Below are 15,947 nucleotides of genomic sequence, written 5' to 3'. Positions count from 1 at the left end.
TAAATTCAAGCGCTTGCTCGTAAGTTCGCTCGTAGCTAATCTTTCGCCCCAAAGTCTCCCAACCCCTCCTCTAGCTAACGAACGATCAAAATAGCGACCGTCCATCTCCTATTTTGGTTGCAGGGAACGCTCGCACAAGTCCAAACCGGAAATGGGCCTGTCATTTATCGTTTGCTTGCTATTTCATTCTGCCCACATACTGGAATCGATTCCTAGCAATCAGTATATTAATTAGCTTAATTGTTATTCACATCTTTGCAATCCGTTTTTTTTTACAATGTCAATAAACTTTATTATTGTTCGGGTGTGTCATAACTTCCGCTGAGTACGTTCGTTTGTACCAAGGGGATGGTTTTTCAAAATTCAAAGTTGTTTTGAAAGCTACTGTTGTTTGGCGTAAGTTTATATGCAGATTTTGCATCTTTATTAATAATATTTAAATTAGCTAATGCATGTCACTGCCTCAAGCCTATAATAATTCACATTATATTTGTGAGGGTGTAAGTCACATGTCTCATACAATAACCAATCCAATGCGTTCTGTTATATTTCAAAGTACATTAGCCAATCATATTTTTTCTGGGCCCTTTATTAAAACTTTTTTTTTTGTAAAAAATCATTGCCATCATGAGAGCCGCAGCCTTTACAAGAAGAGAACTCCTGGTCCTCACAGATGTGATGGACTGGAGGATCACTGTTCTTCAGGCCCACATCACAAACCAACACAAGCGGCTCGCCTATGCGGAGGTGATGCGCCGCCTGCGATCTTTGGGCTACCACCGCAATATCGGGCAGCTGGAAACGCGGTGGTCTGATCTCCACCGCAGGTCCCCCCACCTTTTGGCGAATTTGCGTGTGGAAATACGCGACAGTAAGTATTTTTTTTTTGTTTTTAAATGTAAGCCTCCATGCGTGTGCATGTTTTCCCTCTATCCCTGTTTGATTTTTTTTGTACATCCCTGCGTGTGCATGTTTTCCATCTATCCCTGTTTGTTTGTTTTGTACATCCCTGCGTGTGCATGTTTTCCATCTATCCCTGTTTGTTTTTTTGGAACATACCTGCGTGTGCATGTTTTTTTTTTTTGCTATTTAAATTTTGGACTGTGTAAATTGATAACAAAACCCCCCAAAAAACAAACAGTAACATTTTTTAACCATCATTTAGGGGCTGAGCGCAGAGTATGACGTAGAAGAAGACAACGTTGTCGCCCTCATCCCCTATCCCCCACTCCCACCCAATCCTCCTCTCCCCAACCTTCACCAAATTCCCCCTCCACCCCAGACCGCCCAGTGCCTGAGGCCCATCCCTGTCCTATTATTCCCATCCATCCCAATTCACCCTCCCCTCCCCCCCTCTCTTTTCATCACCCTCCCCTCCCCCCCTCTCTTTTCCTCTCCCTCCACCCAGAGTCAAATATCCCCTCCTCAATCGGACCAGCACTGGCCCACCTCTGAGGAGGACGATGTGGTGCCTACAGGACCAGGCATCAATATGACCGGTATGTTTGCCTTTTTAACTATGTTTTTTTTTGGCTTTTTGGTTGATGTTGTCCATTTGCCTGTGCATTTCCAATTTGTTAAGTATTTCTAATGTTTAGGATATATATCTTGGCAAAACAATGTCTAGGATGTTTTCCCCTTACACATATCACACATGTCCAAACACTCATGCTTGTGTCTATCTATTTTACAGTACCAACAAATGTATTGTTTTTGCCTACTTCGGCTTTTTTTTTTTTTTTTTAGGTCTAATTTTTAAAGTTAGTATTTAAATAATCTTTGTGTTTGCCATTACTTTATTTTTATTGAAAAATGTAGATCTTTGTTGAAACTATAGTCTGATTTGTAAGTTGTTTGGTAACATATAAATTAAGGTGTCAGTTTAGTAATCCCTTTTTTTTAAAAAAACCACAGAGGACCAGAGGCGTTTGCAAACAATGCTGGACGGATTGCAAACCTTGAGGGCCCATCTCGTCGGGATGCTTGTGGTCATTGATCACATGGTGGCGGTCCTGCGGCACTAATTTTTTTTTTGTTGAACACCCTGAAAATGTTGTGACCAATAAAATATATTTGGATTTATTAAAGTCTCATTCCTTGTCTGTAAATATTAGATTCTTTAACCTTACATAAGTCGACTATTGGAGCATGTTTTTTTTAAGTAATGTAAATGTGTTTGTAGATAGCTCAAGTAAGTATGTAAGCTGGCACATTAAACACCTAACAATACCAATAGGCTTGTCGAATTTCCAGAGTTTTATTAAATTTTGGGGTGGGTAATGTAAATATTCTCTAAAACCTGCTTAGGCCTTGATTAGAAAACATACTGATTCACCATAATACCTTTGGTGTTTTTTTTTAGCCACAAAGCATGGTGAAATACTTTACAATTTAACACATGACAGGATTAGCCATTAAGCAAGTTTGCCTTTTTTGGACCAGGTTACACTTGCTTGTAATTTACCAAGGAAAAGTCTTTAAAAGGTTATCCAAAAATTTAATCCACACAAAAAAAATAAACAAAGTGAATTTTGTCAAGCAATTAACACAGTGAAAACACACTCCAAAAAACAGCCAACACCAAAAATAACAAAACAGCAACAACAACAATCAAGAACTGTTTGAAGAAGTAGCAGGCCAACATGAATCCCCAAATGAGGCGAATAAATAATTGTTCCAGAAGTTATAGCCAATGTGGACACATGAAGACATTTTTTGGGATCAGGTAGTAGGCATCGTTTGTTCGGGTAATTTAATGGAATAAAAGACACCCAAAAAAAAAGAAAAAAAAATTACAATTGGTCATTGAAATCTTGCATGTCTACATTGTGTAAATTAACTAAACTATTAACAAAAATTACCTAAAATATCTGGCCACCACATCATCGCGTATGGCCCCCCACATACTGACCTCCGACCAACCTCGGGGGGGCCATCCTCAGGCAAGGCATCCCCTGGCTGCATTGGGACACCACTCCTTATGGCAATGTTGTGAAATATCCCACACAGGACCACAATTTTCGAAACCATATCTGGCAAATACATGAGCTCGCCACCAGAGCAGTGGAGGCATCTGAATCAGCCTTTTAAAAGGCCGATACAGTGCTCCACCACCTGCCTGGTGGCTGTAAGTGCGGAATTATACTCACTTTGTGGCCCTGGTGTGGGTGCCAAATAAGGAGTGAGCATTCAGGGTGTGCAAGGGTAACCACTGTCTCCTGTGAAAATAAAAAAAAACATCAGGACCATTGTGTAACAAGCTTTGCATTGGTTGCCACAGAAGGTGTCAACTTACCCAGAAGCCATGCATCACCAGCTTGTAGGTTGTCTAATTTGTGCCAAATCCCTGATTGCCGGATGACGAAGGAATCATGTGCACTCCCGGGGAATTTGGCATTCAGGGACAAGATCTGGAGGGAGGCATCACATACCACCATTACATTCAGTGAATGAAAGTGTTTTTGGTTCCTAAAAATAGCCTCCAGCCTTGCTGGAGGCTGAAGTGGTATGTGATTGCCATCCACAACCCCTATGATGTGTGGGAAGCCAGCTATTTGGTAAAAATTGGCATTCACCACACTAAGGGAACCCATATCCAATGGCATGTTAATAAAATGATGGAGGTGTTTAAAACTGGCCTCCATCACTGCCCTCAGGATCCTTGAAAAGGAGGATTGGGATATTCTGGCAACTATTCCCACCATGGTTTGAAAGGATCCTGAGGCACAGAAATGTAACACCGACATTAATTGCGTAAGTGGTGGTATTGCTGTAGGACTGACAATTTGCCGTTCAAGATCACTCTCTATTAATGAGAGAGTGTCTAGGATGATTTGTGGAGAAAGATGGCATCATCTTAATACCTCATCATCTGGCATTCCAAAAAGGGTGAAACATGTTCTATATATATCTGGGGCCTTGCACGCCTATGAGGCATATGCCTAGGACGAAGTTGACGTTGGTCGGGTTCTGGAACCAGGGCCAATATAATTCGATCAACATCAACCTGAAATGGTAAGCCAGGTAGTTATATTTTTAGACAAATGTGTACAGAAAAATATACTTATCTTTTCTAAGAATTCCAAAGATGCTTACAGGCCTGGGACGGGTCATGTGCTGAACCACCTACATTTAAAAAGTAGAAATTATATTTAAGATTAATTTAATAAACTATGATTGTAAACACATTTCTGGGGTGAAAAATAGAGAAGGTAGGACACATTATTTGTGAAAATATTACGCCACATTTCCAGGGCTATTCTATATGGTAGCGTTAACATTTTTTTGGCATTATTTTTGGAGGTAAGACGTCATTATGCCCGTTTTTATTTGGATTTGGGATTGGCGTAAAGATTGGCGTAAAGTTTCTCGTTTATCCAATTTAAAAAGGTAAGAGCACCCCTAAAGTCTGAAAAACATTGTTGAACACTATGGGTACCCCCGTTTTAGCCTTTATTTGAAAGGTGTGGTTTAAAAGAGCCGCAGCATGTGTTTTGTTACCCACATTGAAGAAGTGATGAAGAAGAGCACTTAGGTTATTTTTGCACATTTTTAAAGTGGGCCCATCAAATTTGGAGAAACTAAAAATGGGGATTACCATATTTTGAGGTCCCTCAATTAATTTGTGTTAACATCAATATTTGGGCACCTGCCGCTATAATTATTTTCTAAAAAACAACTGCCGCATACTTGCAGAATAGCCCTGAACCTATTTCCCTATTGTTAAGAAAATTGTATTTAAAAATTAATTTTGGATCACCATTTTTTATTTTTATTTTTGGCCTATCCATTTTTGCTGAACCAAAAAAAAGAGGGACACAGTTCTTTTTTCACTGACATTCTCAGGGGCGAAGGCTATTTTAGAAAAGCCTGCACCCCTAAACCCCAATTCTGCTCTTTTTTTGTGCACCTATTCAATGGTAACAACTTATCACCGTATTGGATGAAAGACTTGTTAAAAATGTGATGTCTTTGAGATTGAAGAGGGAGTAAAAGTAAAACCTGCGAAAATGACGTCAGAATGTCTAACTTAACGCCAAAACAAAGTTAAGGCACCCATATTGAATCGCCATGTTAGTGTTAAGACAAGATTTTAAACTAAAACAAAAAAAATATTAGTTCGCAAAATAGTACGCTCCTTTTACAGTTCAAACAAGACACATTAGTTCGCAAAATAGTACGGTACTATTACAGTTCAAACAAGACACATTAGTTCACAAAATAGTACGCTCCTTTTACAGTTCAAACAAGACACATTAGTTCGCAAAATAGTACGCTCCTTTTACAGTTCAAACAAGACACATTAGTTCGCAAAATAGTACGCTACTTTTACAGTTCAAACAAGACACATTAGTTTGCTAAATAGTACGCTCCTTTTACAGTTCAAACAAGACACATTTGTTCGCAAAATAGTACGCTCCTTTTACAGTTCAAACAAGCCACATTAGTTCGAAAATAGTACGCTCCTTTTACAGTTCAAACAAGACACATTAGTTCGCAAAATAGTACGGTACTATTACAGTTCAAACAAGACACATTAGTTCACAAAATAGTACGCTCCTTTTACAGTTCAAACAAGACACATTAGTTCGCAAAATAGTACGCTCCTTTTACAGTTCAAACAAGACACATTAGTTCGCAAAATAGTACGCTACTTTTACAGTTCAAACAAGACACATTAGTTTGCTAAATAGTACGCTCCTTTTACAGTTCAAACAAGACACATTTGTTCGCAAAATAGTACGCTCCTTTTACAGTTCAAACAAGCCACATTAGTTCGAAAATAGTAAGCTCCTTTTACAGTTCAAACAAGACACATTAGTTCGCAAAATAGTACGCTACTTTTATTGGTTACACATGATTGGGCAAAGAAAATAAACAACATTACTTTGGGAAACAGATGCAAAGACAAACACATCGATTTGGAAAAATAATTAAACAAACACTTACCAAAAAAAGACAAATAAACCAAAGTACGAAAACGTCACTGGGGCAAGGCCAAAAAAACTGTAAAAAAATAAAAAAATATAAAACACATTTGAAAAAATTTACTCCGAATTTTTAAGGGGGGATTTTAAAATACTTACTGAAAAATGCAAAAGCAAAAACTTTGAAAACAAAACCGACCAGAAAAAAAATAAGTAAGCAAAATTCCAAAAAAGATCACAACCAAAAAATACGCCTTCTACTACCAAAACAGCCAACAAACCACGACAACGCCAAACCTCCAACAATCAACATGCCACCTCGACTGGAGTCACACCAAGCCATAAATAGTCTTTATTTTCCCGCACAAATTAAGGACGGACAATAGGAGCGCACAATCAATGATGCGTCCGAATAATGAGAATAGGAGCGCACAATCAATGATGCGGCCGAATAATGCTGACACATGTATAAAAACGTCACTGAAATCCCAAATCTGTCTGCTGTAGTTGAGTCCAAAATGACTACCGAGCAGCAAGGTACTGGCCAAGAGGCGCCAGGTAAGTATTATTGTTTTTATAATGAAAATGATGGTTTAACAATAATTTAAAAAAATATATAAATTATACCAAAAAAATTCTGTTTTCCAAAAGGTGTGGAGGATGATATGGAAGAGGCTGCTGGGCCTAGTGCTCAATGCTCACTCCCCACCCCGCCCAAACGCCCTAAAAGGCGATGACAGCACTGGCTAATTTCCCCACAATCCATTTCTGTGTTTGCCCCGTATTCCTTAATGGCTAAAACCTCCCTCTCCTTTCTTGTGAATTGTTTTTAATAATTTTATTGGTTTGTGTATGAAATGCCACTTTGTTTATTTTTGTGGGCAAAAAAACAATTTATGTTTTTTTACGTTTTTTACATTATTTCTGTGAGTAAAAATAAAAAAAATAAAAAATACAAACTGATCAATTCTCTTGTTTATTTCTTTCAAAACTGGTTAAAAGGTAATCCAGACAACTAAGGCCCTCATTCAGAGCCGTACGCTCTGAGCAGAGCGCACGCTCTGAATGAGGGCCGGGCTCCATTTTCATGGAGCGTCCTCCTGGACGCTCGTATAGCTGTGGGTCACCACCCACAGGCTATACGAGCGTGCTTTGTGATGGCCACGATGGTCGAGACCATCGCGACCATCGAAATTGCGAGCCAGAGCCTGCGGTTGAGGTTTTCAACCGCAAGCTCCGGAGTGATTTTGGCTCTATCAGAGCCAAAATCACTCCCACTGACATCACTAGTGATGTCAGTGGGCCGGCTTCTGACGGGAGGCGTTCCCGTGGGAACGCCCCCGTCAGGGAGGCACGCCCCCGGCACGCCCACCAAAGGGGGCGTGCTGTCAATCAACATTGACAGCACGCCCCCTTTGATCGGACACAACGAGCGAAGGACTTTCCTTCGCTCGTCGCGTCTGGCGCATGCGCACGACGGAGCTCCCTCCGTCGTGCGCATGCTCAGTGCATAACATCGACCCACTTGCGAGCGGACAGCCGCTCGCGAGTGGGTCTGAATCAGGCCCTAAATGACAAACAAGACAACGGAAAGAAAAACATTCTTTAAATTGTAAACAATCAAGGGTTTTAAAAAAAAAAAAGAGTTTTAAAACCCCCCCAAAAAATACGAAACCAAAAAATGGTTTCTTTGGCCATAAAATATTCGCTTATCAAAAAAACATGCGTAGAATATTTTTGAACTACAAACCCCCCCAAAAATAAATAAAACCCCCCCAAAAAAAGTCTGCTAATTGATTGTATTAGGCCGCAATTATCAGCTGAGTAGTTCACCTGTATTCGGATTTTAGCAACTAAATAAAGGCTATTAACGAAACACCTTACAAGCAGATTAACAATTACAAGATGATTGTTTACGTGGCCGCAAATGATACATCGCCACACCATTGATGAGCACGGAGAAGGCCCAAGAGACCATCGTCATTGCGGTAGACTATATCAGACCACAAGCTGAGCGAGCAGTCTTACTGAAAATTGGATCAACCAGTGACGTATGACTTGTTCCGTTCACATTGGCCGCTCGCATCAGATAATTTATGTACGCCCAATAAACGCCTTGACACGCCTGCGTTTTCCCATCTCCACCCCCGTCACCGCCCCCAAAACGGACAGTTCTGTCAATCACATTTGACATGTCACTTCCTGTTCGCTGTTCGACGAACGACTGAAAAATTATCGCAATCAGCCGTACGCACATGCGCACTGTTACACTGGCGCATTGCGTGGTTGTACAACATCGGATTGCTACGAGCGATCATCCGCTTACGAGCGGCTCTGAATGAGGGCCTCTGCTCGCACCTCCATAAACTGCCAGCAAAAATCAGCCTCTGATGACATACCCTGCAAAGCCACAGGATACCTGTATATTGTAAATTACTGGTTAAAAGATGTATTCTACATTTACTATGTCACAATATATGTGGTAACTATTGTTTCAACCATTTTAGTGAGGTGTGACTAAAATATGGAATTGTAATAAATATAGTTCAGTCTGGAGTCTAGGAGACAAAACACTTCAGCGCAGAGTGTTTCTTGAGAACCAGATGACCTCCACCTGGACTGGATCTTGCAGCAACCCAGCACTGTGATCTCTGGGCCTGATTCAGACCTGCTCGCAAGCGCATTCCGCTCGAAAGCGGGTCGATGGTGGCCCAGTGCACACGCGCGGCGTGCGCGAGCCCTGGAACGAGCACAAAAAGTGCTCGCTCGTAGACTCACTACAAAAGGGGCTGCTGTCGATGTTTATCGACAGCTCGCCCCGTTTTGAAGGCGTGGCGAGGGGGTGGCATTCCCAAGCGAACACATGCCATTTGTGGGCGGCCCCACTGACATCACCAGTGATGTCAGTGAGAGAGCTTCTGGCTCTATTTGAACCAGAAGCTCTCTGGGGCTTGCGGCCATGAGACCCTACCACAAGGGTCTCGTCGCAAGCCCGATGGTCACGATGGTCTGTATCTGTATGCAGTGTTTACATTTGTATGTGTGTTTCTATGACCATTTTGGCCCAATAAAGTTTAAGGGAATGCACTATTTGATCTTTTTATTCTTTAAGGAAACTGTTATCTGTGAGCCAAGGTATATTTGAAGAAACAGTTGTGAATGAGCCAGTAGGAATGTGCAAATATTGCAGCTTCCTCGGATGTGAGATGGAATATTAATCTATTTATTCTAAGTGTAATTACCTAAGTGAGTGTTGTTTCCTTAACTATTATGGGAAAACCAGTTCATCTTTTTGATCATACTGTGCAACTGGTAAGCAGTCGGTAAGCCGGCGGACCTAATCTCGACAGCCAGCTTCCCGACTGCTTTATCCCGGTGAGGGTTAAATGACAGGCATCTAAATCTAGACACCTGTCATTTTACCGATGCCGGGAGACCGGCGCCTGGCATCCGGATCGAAGTGATGCCGGGCGCCGAGTGCGGACAGCCGCGGGGGGGAGGGTTAGGTTTAGGGCTCCCAGGTGGGGCTTAGGGTTAGGCACCCCCCCGGGAGGTTAGGGTTAGGCTAGGGGGAGGGAGGGTTAGGGTTAGGCACCCCTGGGGGGACTTAGGGTTAGGCACCCCCCCGGGGGACTTAGGTTTAGGCGGCAGGGAAAGGGGGATTAGGTTTAGGCACTTAGAGGGGGTATTAGGGTTAGGCACTGGGGGGAAGGTTAGGGTTAGGTACCCCTAAGGAGGGTTAGGGTTAGGGGAGGGAATTAGGTTAGTGAATACTTACCTTAGGGATGATCGAGATATTCACCGATGTCGGGCAGCCGCTGTCGGAATTCCAACCACTGTCCGGCGGTAAATCATACCGATTCCTGTGCAACTCCCTCACCAGACGTGTGAGTTGGTTTACATTATTATTATTATTATTATTATTATTATTATTATTATATTATCATTTATTTATATGGCGCCACAAGTGTTCCGCAGCACCTAAGTACATAAACAGATAAGTACCCAGCGACATACAATACAATACAATGCAGGCCACGGACATGGATAATAAACATAGCTGTATATTAGCGACCTTTACACCCACATAAGCAGCCATGTGTTAGTTGCCTTAGTTGGGAGTAAGAGATAAATGAAAATACAGGAGGGAGAAGCACAAGAGGGTAAAGGGCCCTGCTCGAAAGAGCTTGCATTCTAAAAGGAAGGGACTGAACATACTGCACCATTATTGTTCTTCCATTTCTTTTAAGTACCATTTGAGACCAATGGTTTGCGGTGGAAGAAGAACTGAAGTTTTGAACTGGGTTGGTTAAACATTCTTGTCAGGAATTAAAAGCAGGTGGGTACCAGGATACAGTCAAGGGTTCGATACACTTGGGTGCAGACTAAGGCACAGAAGGGTTAAGAAAAGGGTTGAGGTAAACATAGTCTAAGACACAGTCCAGCACTTGCTACACACATATTTTAGGTGACAGTACAGGGGAGCTAAACAGGAGCGGAGTCATGACATTGAACAACAGTATCGGTACATTAAGAAGGTGTATACACAACATTGCCATATGGGAGCTATGACATGCCCTGAAAGGGAAAAGAACTTATTGCATAAATAGAGACAGGGACTGCTACACATGCAGTATGCAGATCATAACTACACTCGGCAAAATATGAGACCAGTAAGTAATTCACGACCAAAACCGATCGTCAAGTTACTGAAAGTACTATATGATGTGTGTACCCAGCGATGGAACAACTCAATGTAATGAAGCATCGCATGAGCCTTACACACTGCACAATCTGGTGTACAATGGTGCGATATATTGTTCAATGCTGCATGTTACAGCACTGCATCGTTCATTGCATCATCCCATTTGCTATGTAGCACAGCAGATGGGACAATGCAAAGAACAATCATCGTAAATGTGAAATTGGCTGTACACATCGTCCAATCCTTACGATATATTGTTCCGATCCATATCAGAACGATACATCATAAGATATATCTTACAGTGTGTACACAGCTTATGTTGATGGAAGCCTCTTTGCCCTTTACTGTTTCAATCGACCACTGTAAATACAATTTCCGAGAGTGACAACATTACCAATAAATCTCAACTTACCATATGTTAAGTTGGTACATTTTGGCTTTAGAACGTTAATTTGATTAACAATTATTTTTCTGGCTATAGCTAAAGCTATTTTATGCAACGGGCGAGATTTATGGCTTTCCAACAAGAGTAATACTGTAGCTTGGACTGAACAGGATTTCACACCACTGAGAATCAGATTTTAAATGCAATAAAATACAAAATGACCTGTGACCTCAGATACTTGGAATTCACTCCAGCTCTACTTGGCGCAGTTGCTGTGGGATCCAGTTGCCTTAGCAGTCTCAGGCAATGTTATAATTGTGCTGTGATGATATAGATCTATACCGCATGGCATTATTATGCTATACCTTACAGTCCACTGTGAAGTCCAGTGCTATTATTGTCTGATATTAAACAGTTTATTTTAATAGATTTGCTCCCTAACACACTACTCGGTTCTCATTTGAAGACATTTAGGAAAATAATGTGTGGTGAGTGAGACATTTGCATATGCAATTGTTTAATTTACGTATATAATTTGCCTCTTAATTTCTTCACTTTGTAGGTAATATCCTGAAAAGTTAAATTCTCAATGGGCAAAGACCCAAAGTCAGACAAAATCATATACAGTAGTAACTGTTTCTCTAACATAAATATTTTCTTTTGCGCAGAGACCAACATAGAGAGAGATTTTATTTTTTGGGATCCTTAGCTTGAATGTAAAAACATGACAAATGTGTTAATCATTGGAGCAATCAATAAGGTTTTTTTTTTTTTTTTTAAATCAAAGACATGTAATGTCTTGGTGAAGAATATGAATTATTTTGCAGGGAAGACTGTACTGTTCATGGTCTAGGTTCATGGTTTTACTTTACAGCAGGGAGCAGTAAAGTAACTTGAATTGGATAGCATTGCTTTGGAAAAATAAATATCACTGGTTCCAGTGCTGAGTGATATTTGAGCTCCATTTATCACTTAAGTAATAATAACAGTGTCAACTTTATGCCAAAAGAATTCTTTCTCACCCCGATAGATTTACAATATTCTCAGAGAATTAAATATTGAATATAATAACAACATGTAGCCTGGAGTATGAATGTTGTCACAAGTAAGTCATGATTCTTGACAGTTAGGTCATTGTTCTCACGCAAATAGATATTTCAGTGTATAAAGAATATTTTTACACAGAACTTTGTAAAATGTTTAAAATTAACCTGATACTTAAAGAAAAAGCTTATTTTAACTAGACCAACATCACCATGATCATTATAATTTTTTAATTGCAAGGCACCACGAAACTCAGCAGGGTCAAACAGTCAGAGCTGTCAGAAGTAGAGATGAGCGGTCCAGTCGCACATAGATATAATGTTGCATATCAGATTAATCAGTACAGTCTCCTGGTGCATCCTAGTCACAACGTATTGTTACAAAGATGTGTTTTTGGCAAAAAAAAAGATGCAAATAAGATGCCAGGCTCTAGCAGAGTTACATGTGACCTGGCAGCTCACTCACGCCAGGCATCTCACGCCACATAGAGTATTGAGGCTAAATCTGTGAAGACACATCTGCAAATCTCAGAAAATGTTGTTAATGAAATTATGGACTACAGCTGGGGTGTTACTTAGGCCAAAGGGTATCACCAGATAGTCGTAGTGGCCATCGCAAGTGTTGAAGGCAATTTTCCACACATCATTGGTCCATATACAGATGAGATTATAAGGCCTTCGAAGATCTGGCTTGGAGAAAATGGTTACCCCTTTGACTCTGTCAAAAAGTTTGGAGATGAGAGGAAGCAGATGTCTTTCTTGATAGTAATCTTCTATTTAATCCTTGATACTCTATACAAAGATACTCCTGATCTTTTTTACAAAGAAGAAGACTGCACCAGCTGAAGAGGTGGATGGATGAATAAATCCTCTGTCAAGATTTTCCTTTATATAATTTGACATAGCCTGAGTTTTTGGCAATGAAAGTGGGTATACTCACCCCCTAGTCTGGAAACAAGTTGATGGGGCAATCCCAAAACCTGTGAGGAGGGGGAGATTGCTGCTTGCTTATTGAATACATGTCTAAATGCTCTATAAGGAAGTGGAAGAGTTACCTCTTTGGAGGATTCCAAGGTGCGATGAGGCAGACATTATTGGAGACAGGTTCCTTTGCAAGTCATGCCCCAAGAGACAACATGAGGAGTGGACCAGTTGATGAGAGGATTGTGCTACCAAAGCCAGAGATAGCCAAGCACTACCAGATTAGAGGCTTTGGGGGTGATGAGCAGTTTATCAGTTCAGAGTGCAGAACCCCCACTTTGAATTTTGTTGCAGATATTTGGTGTGTCATGATTCCTCCTTGGAAGTGACTCCCATCAACAGCAGTGAGGTTCTGTAAATAGGCACTGACAGTGGAATTGTGGGTAAAAACAAATTATGAACTATAGCTGAAGTTATAAAGTTCCCAGCTGCCCCAGAGTCTATTAAAGCTGATAGGGTCAGGGAACCCTGAGGAGTCTCTAGGGAAACAAAAACGATACAATCAGGTCGACCCAAAGAGTATACTGGCACACCTAGACAGGAATCTCCATATACAGTTAGGTGCTGGAGTTTCCTAGCCTCTTGAAGCAGTTATCCAAAGCATGCCTCAACCGGTACAGTATAAGCACAGGTTTTCCCAGAGACATCTCTGAAGTTCCTCAGATGAGAGCCTGGAACATTCATTTGCATGGGTCCTTTTGTACTTGGAGGCACAACTTTGGTCTTGAAGAATTTGTTCCTTCCTTTCTCCTGAGCACATTCTCTAAAATGTAAGTCCGCCTTTTTGCACCAAGATATTAGTTCATCAAGATTAGCGGGTAAATCTAATCTTTCACTGTCAGAAAAGTCCTTGCCAAAAAGCAGCGAGGAAGGCCTCATTATTCCAGCTTAATTCAGATGCCAATCTGTAAAATTGTATGACATACTGATACACTGTGCGTGAACCTTGAAGTAATTGTAACTTTGGAAAATGTCACTGGCAGCTGAAACTACTCTCCCAGGTTCAAAAAAGATCTTTCAGAAAGTGACTAAGAACTGGTCATAATCAGAGAGAATAGGATCTCAAGGCTTCCATGCCAGAGCAGGATCAGAAAGCAAGGAGATAATATATGCAACCCTGGTCTTGGCTGTTAGAAAGTTATTTGGTTGCAAATCGAAATGTACCCTACACTGATAAAGGAATCTGCATAGTTTGGGGTTACCATCAAATTTATCAAAAGTACAGTAGGCAAAAGGAGGAGAGAAGTACCCCGTCCATTTGGTCAGAATAAACTGTCAGAGATCAGGTTTTATATGGACAACGGTCAGGTACCATTGGGATTGTCTGGCTGGTGCTGGAGTTTATGAAGTTAGGTGGTCTAATAATGCTCCTCTTTATTCAGTAGAGAAATGAGGAATTTGCCAAAAGGGATTATTGAGCATACATGCACATAGGCTCAGAAACAACAGGAGTAGCTGGAGTGATGTTCTGCAGAAGGGAAGATGATACATGAACTGTGCACAAAAGGTGGTGAGTTGGTATACATACTGTAGTGCAGAAATTGGCATAAATAGGATTTTTAGAGCCAAGGGCAAGATGAAATATTGTGCACCCTCACTTAGTGTGCGCGCCATAGATGCGCCCGCCAAAAAAGTTGGCATTGCCACATGCCACAAGGGGCGTGGTCACTGAAAATCGGTGGCGTGATATGACATGCCACCATTTCTCATCACTGTAGGAACATTCCTTTCCATTCATATGCACTTTAATGCCCCCAGTAGTAGTACCCCTTGTGCAATGGCCCCAGTAGTGCCCCTTATGAAGTGCCACCAGTAGTGCCCCATATGCACTGCCCCCATAGTGCCCCTTATGCAGTGCATCCAGTAGTGTCCCTTATGCAGTGCCCAGCAGTGCCCCTTATACAGTGCCCCCTGTAGTGCCCCAGAAGTGCCCCTTATACAGTGGCCCCAGTAGTTCCCCTTATGCAGTGCCCCCAGTAGTGCCCTTATACAATGCCCCTTATACAGTAGTGCCCCTTACATATAAAACACACAGATACACACAACACAAAACACAATACTAACCCAAATCCCCGTCCCTGTGCCCGCATCATGACGTCTCTCCCATCACCCACTGCGGGAGCCGGAAGGGGGAGCTCATGAGTGAGCTCCAGCCCTGGGTGCAGCAGCCAATGAGAGTCTGTCTGACTCTTATTGGCTGCTACAGCAAACACACCGCAACTGGGTAGTACACTCACTGACATTGAGTGTACTACCCGATGGCAGTGTATGTTTTACTGTGTTGTGCGGACTGCACTCAGGGCCTGATTCAGAGCCACTCGTAAGCGGCCACTCGTTCGCTCCGAGCGATGTTCGCACAACTGCGCATGCGTATGGGTCATAATGCGCATGCACCAACCAGTCAGTGCGGTTGGAAAATGAGCGCTCGCAAAATAGCGAGTGCCTGCTAATTTGAGTGACAGGATGAGGCGTTTGTGGGTGGTAACAGGGGAAGGTGCTTGAAAATGGGGAGTGGTGATCCGAACGCTGGCGTGCCAAATGGTCAAAACGGGCGTTTTAAGGGTGTACATAATTAACAAAGCAGCATCATCGGCCACGTCACTTGGTTGTCTCTTAGCCTGAACTGTTCGAATGATTGCGGTAGGAAAATTCTACCACAAGCACTGCGAGCAGTTCAGACGCCTTTCGATGTACTCGATTAATCTAATAAATAGCGGAGATGACGTAGGATGCGAGCGGCCAGGGGGCGTCTTTACAAAATAGCGAGCGCATGTTTCGTTCGCTCGCTCAGACATAAAGGCGTCAACAGACCGCAAAGAGCGAACAGTCAATTTAAATATCCGGACCCTTTTTCTGAACGAGCGAGCGCAAATAGCATCCGGCTCTGAATCAGGCCCTCAGTGCGG

This window comes from Taudactylus pleione, unplaced genomic scaffold, assembly GCF_031769625.1.
Source record: "Taudactylus pleione unplaced genomic scaffold, aTauple2 ptg000206l, whole genome shotgun sequence".
In the NCBI taxonomy this organism is placed as follows: Eukaryota; Metazoa; Chordata; class Amphibia; order Anura; family Myobatrachidae; genus Taudactylus; species Taudactylus pleione.
This window is presented reverse-complemented; position numbering follows the sequence as displayed.